The sequence below is a fragment of the Phyllopteryx taeniolatus genome, chromosome 15 (genome assembly GCF_024500385.1).
Source record: "Phyllopteryx taeniolatus isolate TA_2022b chromosome 15, UOR_Ptae_1.2, whole genome shotgun sequence".
Classification (NCBI taxonomy): Eukaryota; Metazoa; Chordata; class Actinopteri; order Syngnathiformes; family Syngnathidae; genus Phyllopteryx; species Phyllopteryx taeniolatus.
In genome coordinates, this window is record NC_084516.1 from 15,476,627 (window position 1) to 15,483,618 (window position 6,992).

General features: G+C 41.3%; 1 long non-coding RNA gene across 1 annotated transcript; it reads right to left on the reverse strand.

The window, feature by feature from the left end:
- Nucleotides 1–339: 339 nt before the first annotated feature.
- LOC133489821 (uncharacterized) lies at nucleotides 340–6,672 on the reverse strand. The gene is made up of 4 exons (XR_009792005.1): nucleotides 6,613–6,672; nucleotides 6,361–6,482; nucleotides 1,040–1,094; nucleotides 340–902 (listed from the first exon to the last, which is right to left on the reverse strand). It is a non-coding gene; the product is annotated as an uncharacterized LOC133489821 (long non-coding RNA).
- Between the last annotated feature and the right edge of the window lie 320 nt (nucleotides 6,673–6,992).

The following is a 6,992-nucleotide window of genomic DNA, read 5'->3' on the forward strand; positions in this document are numbered from 1 at the left end:
TTAAATAAATAATAAATGAAAAAATGTATATACACTTGAAGAGATGCAGCATAATCAACAGCAAGGAGAAGAGAATCCGCCTTCAGTGTAATACAGTATGACGTTCTGCCTTTTTCATATTTGCTGTTCCCACAGTGAAGAGAGAATATATTCCCGAGTATTGTTGTACGCTCTATGTATCGGTGCTCCGTGTGTTAAAGTAGTAGTGGTTTGAAGGTTTTTATAATTACCGTAAAATCTATGCCAATTTTCGTTGGCCCGTCTATGGCGTTTTGCATTATACGTTACCATTAAGCTAGCAGACTTCCTTTAGACGAAGTAATATGGATGGGTTGAACCTTTTGGTGTTTCAATACACAATGTTCGATACTCTTGTTTTATGTGTGCGGTTTACAGTTAACTTCAACAGGGAGTAAAAACTAAACAGCTTGAAACAAGCAGACTTTAACGCTTATTTTGGGCTCTGTGCAAGTCTTCTTTTTAAAGCTGCATTTCGAAATACTACAAATAAAACAATGCTTTGTTATGTTGTGTTTTTAACTGTTAATTGGTACGCAAGACAAGGGTCAATCCTTGTGCCAACAACCGAGACAAGAACACAAATACGCCAGGCTACATACTGTACACTCTGGAATACAGGTAAACTAGGACACGTCAACTAGGACACAAGTACGCTAGTATGTGAAGAAAGTGAGTCACGTACACGCAAATGGTCGCAAATATACTTGGACAGAGAGACACGAGGACAGTCTGTCGATTATAAGCTACTAGCTGCATCGTGATACTATCATAATCGTCATATACAGTACTGCCAATCTGATATTATCGTGCTCATCCTCCTTTGTCCTCGCTCCTCTTCCCACCTCCTCTCCTGCTCATCCCTGCTGAGTGGGCACGCTGACCTGGCAACACAAAAAAAAAACACATTAGATTATGACGAGAGCTTATGAGAAATAGCTACAGACAGCTATATCAAATAATAATGATCCAAAATGGACCTGTTTTTAAGACATCTTCAGACGTGTCATGTTGTACGCACCCTATCAATTGTTCATGTTGTTGGTTGTTCAGCACCTAAAGACATTCAAGTAATCCTATGATGGAACAAAAAATGAAAAGTCATCTAAAACAAACTATTTCAAAAATGCATACTTGGTGCAGGCTGTTTTCAGTGTCTAGTGTTTTAATCTGTCATAGAAAACTGAAAGATCTTCTGGTTTTGTTGTTGTTGTTTTGTTTTTTTTTTACATTAAAAAAGGGTTTTCTTCAGATTGTGACAACTTGTATTTAAAGGTTTAATGCTCATCCAGTGAAAAATCCATAGTTACAAATTCTGATATTATCCCTCTGCCCCCCACCCCAAAAAACAAAACAAAAAAAGATTTTTCATTGTGTTTTTGATTGGAAAGTGGAAGTTTTATGTTAACAAAAATATGATCCAAAAAGCAAAATGATTACGGGACATTTTTATTCTGTCTTATCGGAAAATATGGTCTGAAATGTAAACAAGTTACTGAAAACATATCACAATCCCGTGAAAAACAAGGACTGGTATTCATCCGTAAATAACAACAAAAACAAAAGTGATATATATATTTTGAATAAAAAGGGGAAAACTCACAAAATCAGGGGAAACATGTTTGTCAATGGAAAGTAATGTTGACCTGTATTTAAAAGTTGGGAGTTTTTTGCACTTACAAAAATAAAGAACAAAAAGCATAAATGGAAAAAAAAAATGTGCGATTGGAAAAATTAATGAAGATTACTGACATGACAAAAATGACTCAATTCTGTAAATACAATTACCCGTATTTAAAATGTATGTTTCTGCAAAAAAAATGTAGCAGAATAATATGAGGACCCAAATTGGAGCATCCATCCATCCATCCATCCAGCTTGTCCTCATTAGGGTTGCAGGAGCAACCTGGAGCCTATCCCAGCTGACTTTGGTGAGAGGCGGGGAGCACCCTGCAATGCTTGCTGGCCAATAGCAGAGCACATAGTATATAGGCAAACAACCATTCACATTAACATTCACACCTATGGACAAATTCGAACCGAAGATGCATGTTTTTTGGAATGTGGAAGGAAACCAGGAGAAAACCCACGCAAGCACTGGCACAACATGCAAACGGAGCCGAGATTCAAACTCAGGACCTCTTGGCGGTGAGGCAGATGTGCTAACCACTAGTTAGTCCACTGTGCTGCTGCAGAATAACATACAGTAAGGTCCCAAACTGGTGCAAATTACTGTTTTCTCTGTCCAATACCTAAAACGTTGATGAGTGTTTATCTAGATAAACCCCAGTCACCAGTATCCACATAATCCCTACGCCATTTTTGATTTTTGATTTTTTTTTTGTTGCAAAAAAACAACAACAAAACAAAACTAAATCTGGAGATACAAACACAATGGAAGACATTTCCATCATTTTTTCACATCTTCAGTTAATTTGAAGTTGAGAGTGTTTGATTCCCAAGGGTCTATAACACTCGTAATATACCATGTTCCGTCGCATATTCGTGATACGCTACTGGGGAATTAACCTATTCAAAGATTTGTTTGTAACCTATCCTCTGTTGCTTCCTGAAAAACTCACCTATTTGTTGTTTTGTGCTTAGGCCAAAGCCCTGTCTAATATAAATACATTACTTTGATGCCATTTTGGTGCAAATGAACTATATTGAACTGAGGGTAGAACTTCATTTAGACAGGCCGTTGCCTGTCTAATAGAAAAGCAGTGTTTTTCCGCCATCTTGTGGCATCTGTAGGTAACTATAAACCTTTTGCTGATTTGGCGGCGGGGCTCGGTCCGTGTACGTCGTTCAATGTATAGTATACCTTCCATAAAAGTATCAGACAAAACTTTGAAGAGGCGGAATCTTAGATACAGCTCTTGGTATTTGATCACATTTAATGTTATTGCTACTTAGCGTGACAGTCAGGATCTTTTATAAGGTAACAAAAATCATCACCACTTAATATATTTCATAACAAGTTGCATTTATGTCAATTTTGGTGCTCAGCTACACACAGTAAATAAACTCAGGCTTGTGAAAACAGTTTATGAAGGCAGCGTGTCATATAAAAGACAAAAGTGTTCTTCCGTAAAGCCGGGATGTTGACATAAAACGCTTCCTGGCCTTTCGGCGCTGTATGTTTTTGGCGAGCCGTTCCTCGTGTCTGAGCAGCGCCTCGGCTTCCCCGTTGAGATGAAAGCCAGGCGAGGCCAGTCATTTGTGTCGTTTGTGTCAGCGCGCGGTTTGCACGCTGCCGCCAGCGCGCTACCATCGCCTCGCTAGTCTTCACCGTCACCAGCGGCGTGGCTATTTTAGCCACTCTGAGCCACAAGTGACCAGCGCCCTCTCCTCTCGCCATAATCATCATGTGGATATTGATAGAGCACGGTGATTATTATCATCTACTAAATATAGTTTTATATTGTCCCGCATGGACTGGCCTCATCCCGAGGGGAATAAACAAGTCAAAGGAACTCTTCTGTTTGCTCTGATGGAATACTTTTATTGACGATACCACCTCTTGTAGTCCAATTTTGTTCATATTTTTATTAGCAGGGCCTCAAACTGCGGTCCAGAGACCCACGGGGGACCATGAGCTGTTGCTTGGGGATTTGCGAAATAATTTAAAATAAACGTTTAGGTCGTATCATAAACATTTTAAAAAAGTGCATACTTGCAACACGGGAACCAGTGTGCCGATAAAACAAACATACTAAAACAATTCCTCCTCCGTCCCAGAGCTTTGGGCAAATTAAAAGCTGTGATATGATTGTGACATAGCAAAGAAAATCTAACGTCCCTGCTCAATAAAGTTCTTGTTTTTTTTTCATTTGAGAGGAAAAGGTGCATTCTATTTTTTGAGAACAAAATAGAATTTTAATAAGAATGTTGTTTTTTTCCAAGAACAAAAGGCGTATTTTTTCGAGAATATAATTTTTAAGAGAATAAAGGGGTAACTCTACTGTGACACAGTAAAACTGTTCCGGCATAAAAGGGATCAAGATCCTCCTTTCTGCTTGACCTAACAGCCAAACAGGACAAAAAAAAAAAAAAAAAAAAAACACAACCAGGAGATCAAAGGGGTATTTAACAAGAGAAAAAGGCGCCATAGACAATAATAAAGCTGCAATTTTGAAATGTGCTTGTGTGATTGTGGTTTTCTTCCCTTGTTGAAGTTTGTCTTTAATATTATTAAATTGTGACATTATCTTGGGAAAAATACTTTATTTTCATGAGATTACAACTGTTCATCCTGAAAAAATACATTTGAATTCTTGTAGTACAACATTTTTTTTCTTGACAAAATATGACTGTTTCTAAAACATTACAACCATTTTTTTTTTTCTGAAAAAAATATGGTGATTTTCTTTTCCTACCATAACAATATTTTCCTCAAAGATAGGATTATAAGGGGTGGCCCTTGGAAAAATTCCCTGAAAGAAATTTGATTCGACGTGTCAATAATCTGATAAATATGGTGAGTTTGCTTGCGATTATCAAATGATAGCATCACAGAACCCACTGCACCCGACCCCTTTTTTAAAAAAGGGGACCACCACCCCAGTCTGGCCCCTCCCACAGGTGGCGAGCCCTTGGGAAGAGGGGCCCACGTTACCCTTTCGGGCTGTGCACCCTTGGGTCCACCTGGGAGCCCCGGTGACCCGCGTTCAGGCAAGGGAAGGGAAAACATCTTCCTGATTTTTTTAACATCATAGGGGTTTTTGGAGCTGTGCATTGTCTGGTCCCTCACCTCGGACCTGTTTGCCATGGGTGACCCTGTCAGGGGCACAAAGCCCCGGACAACTTAGCTCCTAGGATCATTGGGACACAAAAACCGCTCCACCATGATAAGGTGACGGCTCAAGGAGGGGATGGAAAGATCAACCCGCCGCTAAAACTAACATTACATAATTTAATCATTCTTAGCTTTAGCGACTGTGGAAGGATCAAACCGCGGCTAAAGTTTAGATTACATGCTTTAATAATTTTACCCAATCTAAGAAAATGTGTGTGCGTGTGTGTGAATGTAATGTTAGCAAAATGAATTATGGCAAGAACATTGAAACTTTTGCACCTCGTTTTACATTAAGAGAAAGTGATGAGCTGAATATCACATATTTTAGCGGCCCATGCTCGCCAAAATGCTACAGCTAAAGACACGGTGTAAGTGTTATTTTATTACATGATTTTCAGAATGTTCCAAAAGACATGAAGGGGGAGGGGGGTGTAGTGAAATGACCATGTCATTCATCTAAGGGGCATTTTTAAAATTGGGTTATTTGAAAATCGTGGTTTGCAGTTCAAACGTTGAATGCCGGCAAAGTTCACTCCCCTCAAACTGAATCACAAACAATACTTTTACTAGAATAGCATTTTGATTTCAAGTAAAGATAACCATTGCTCGAGAAAAATGCTAACCAAGGTAAGAAATCCACGTGTTTTTTCTCCCGACCCAAGATCGCTGACACAATAGTCCACCACAGTCAGATAAAGGGGGACCACTGGAGGATCCATAATCCCACTTAAACAATTGAAATGATGTGTTGGCTGTCCTCTACCTCCAATCCACCACCCACCCTTGAAAGCACCTACCGGTGTTGTTGCCCACCCCGAGCTCTCCCGCCCACCCCCTCTTCTTCTTTTCCTCTCTCAGTGGGTCATCCGGGCCCGGCTTGTGTGGGACGACGCTGTGTGTTTAGGCAGAGGGGAGCTGTGTGAAATGTGTGTAGGAGAGGCTAAGAAAAACACCACGGCCTGGCAGGAGCGTGGAGGGAGTGGAGGACGGCAGGGACGGGTGGGATAGGGGGGAACGGACGCATGGGTATGACGAAGCGAAGAGTAGGAGTGTGTCTGTGTGTGTGTGTGTGTTGAAGATGGGGGTGGTAATATCTTTGGGAGATCGTGTTCAAGTGGGTGGGGTTTCGTGGTGAGGGAGTGGTGAAGAGGCTGATGAGCGGTGGGGGGAAATAATGGAGGACAAAGTCACTCCAGCAATTTTCCACCTTCGGAGGTAGTATCAGAGGCGTGACGGCATCTGCGTGTCACGCCTCTTTCACACTGCCCGGCATTTCCCCACCTTTTTCCCCGTGTGACACTTTTCTGAATAAACTGCACCGACACAGGATGGATGGTCAAACTCTACTCATCAATTTTCCACCTCAGAGGCGGGATGACACCTGTGTTGAAAGCCCCCTTTACACCGCCTTTCAAAATGAACATTTTCCACTTATTTCCGTGCTGCTGCTCTGAATGAACAGCACAGACACAGAATGGTGGGACAAAGTTTTTTTAGAGGTAATTGTGCGTCAATCCCCTTTCGTACTGCCATCATTTTCCTACCTTTTTTCTGTGTGTCTCTTCTGGATGGATGGCATCACATGGAACGGAAGGACCGAGTTGACCTGGCAATGTTCCGCCTTTGGAGGTAGTATTTGAGTCTGCCTTTTCCCCACGTCACCGTACTGCGTAAACATGACCTGTTTGTAAGGAAAGTCTGCAATGCCGATACACCGTGTTGTGTTGTGTTGAAAGCAATGGTCGTCATCAGACAGCGACTGTATTTTACTGGACGCAGTTGCGGTTATATCCCACCTTTCCTGGCTTCGTTGCTTATATGAAGAACATGCGTTGGCGGTCAGATGGGTGCCAACCTGCCAACACAAAGAAATGGAGTGGAAAAAAATAAATGCATAAATGGACACATTTGGTGGCTCGAGTTGGTGACTCCCACTCCCACTCCACAGGTGGCGACGTGAAAGCGACAGCAGCATGTGGGCGTTGCCTTGATTTGTTGTTGTCAAAATATAAGGAACAGCTCTCGGTAATACACAATCATAAACGTGAAATTCTTATTTTTTTGTCCGAGCACTTGTTTGTGTTGTCTTATATTTGTTGTTGTGACACTTAATGGGAATTTTGCACATACAGCATTTTCCATGCTCCCCTGCTGCCAGTTTGGCATGGATGTCTGC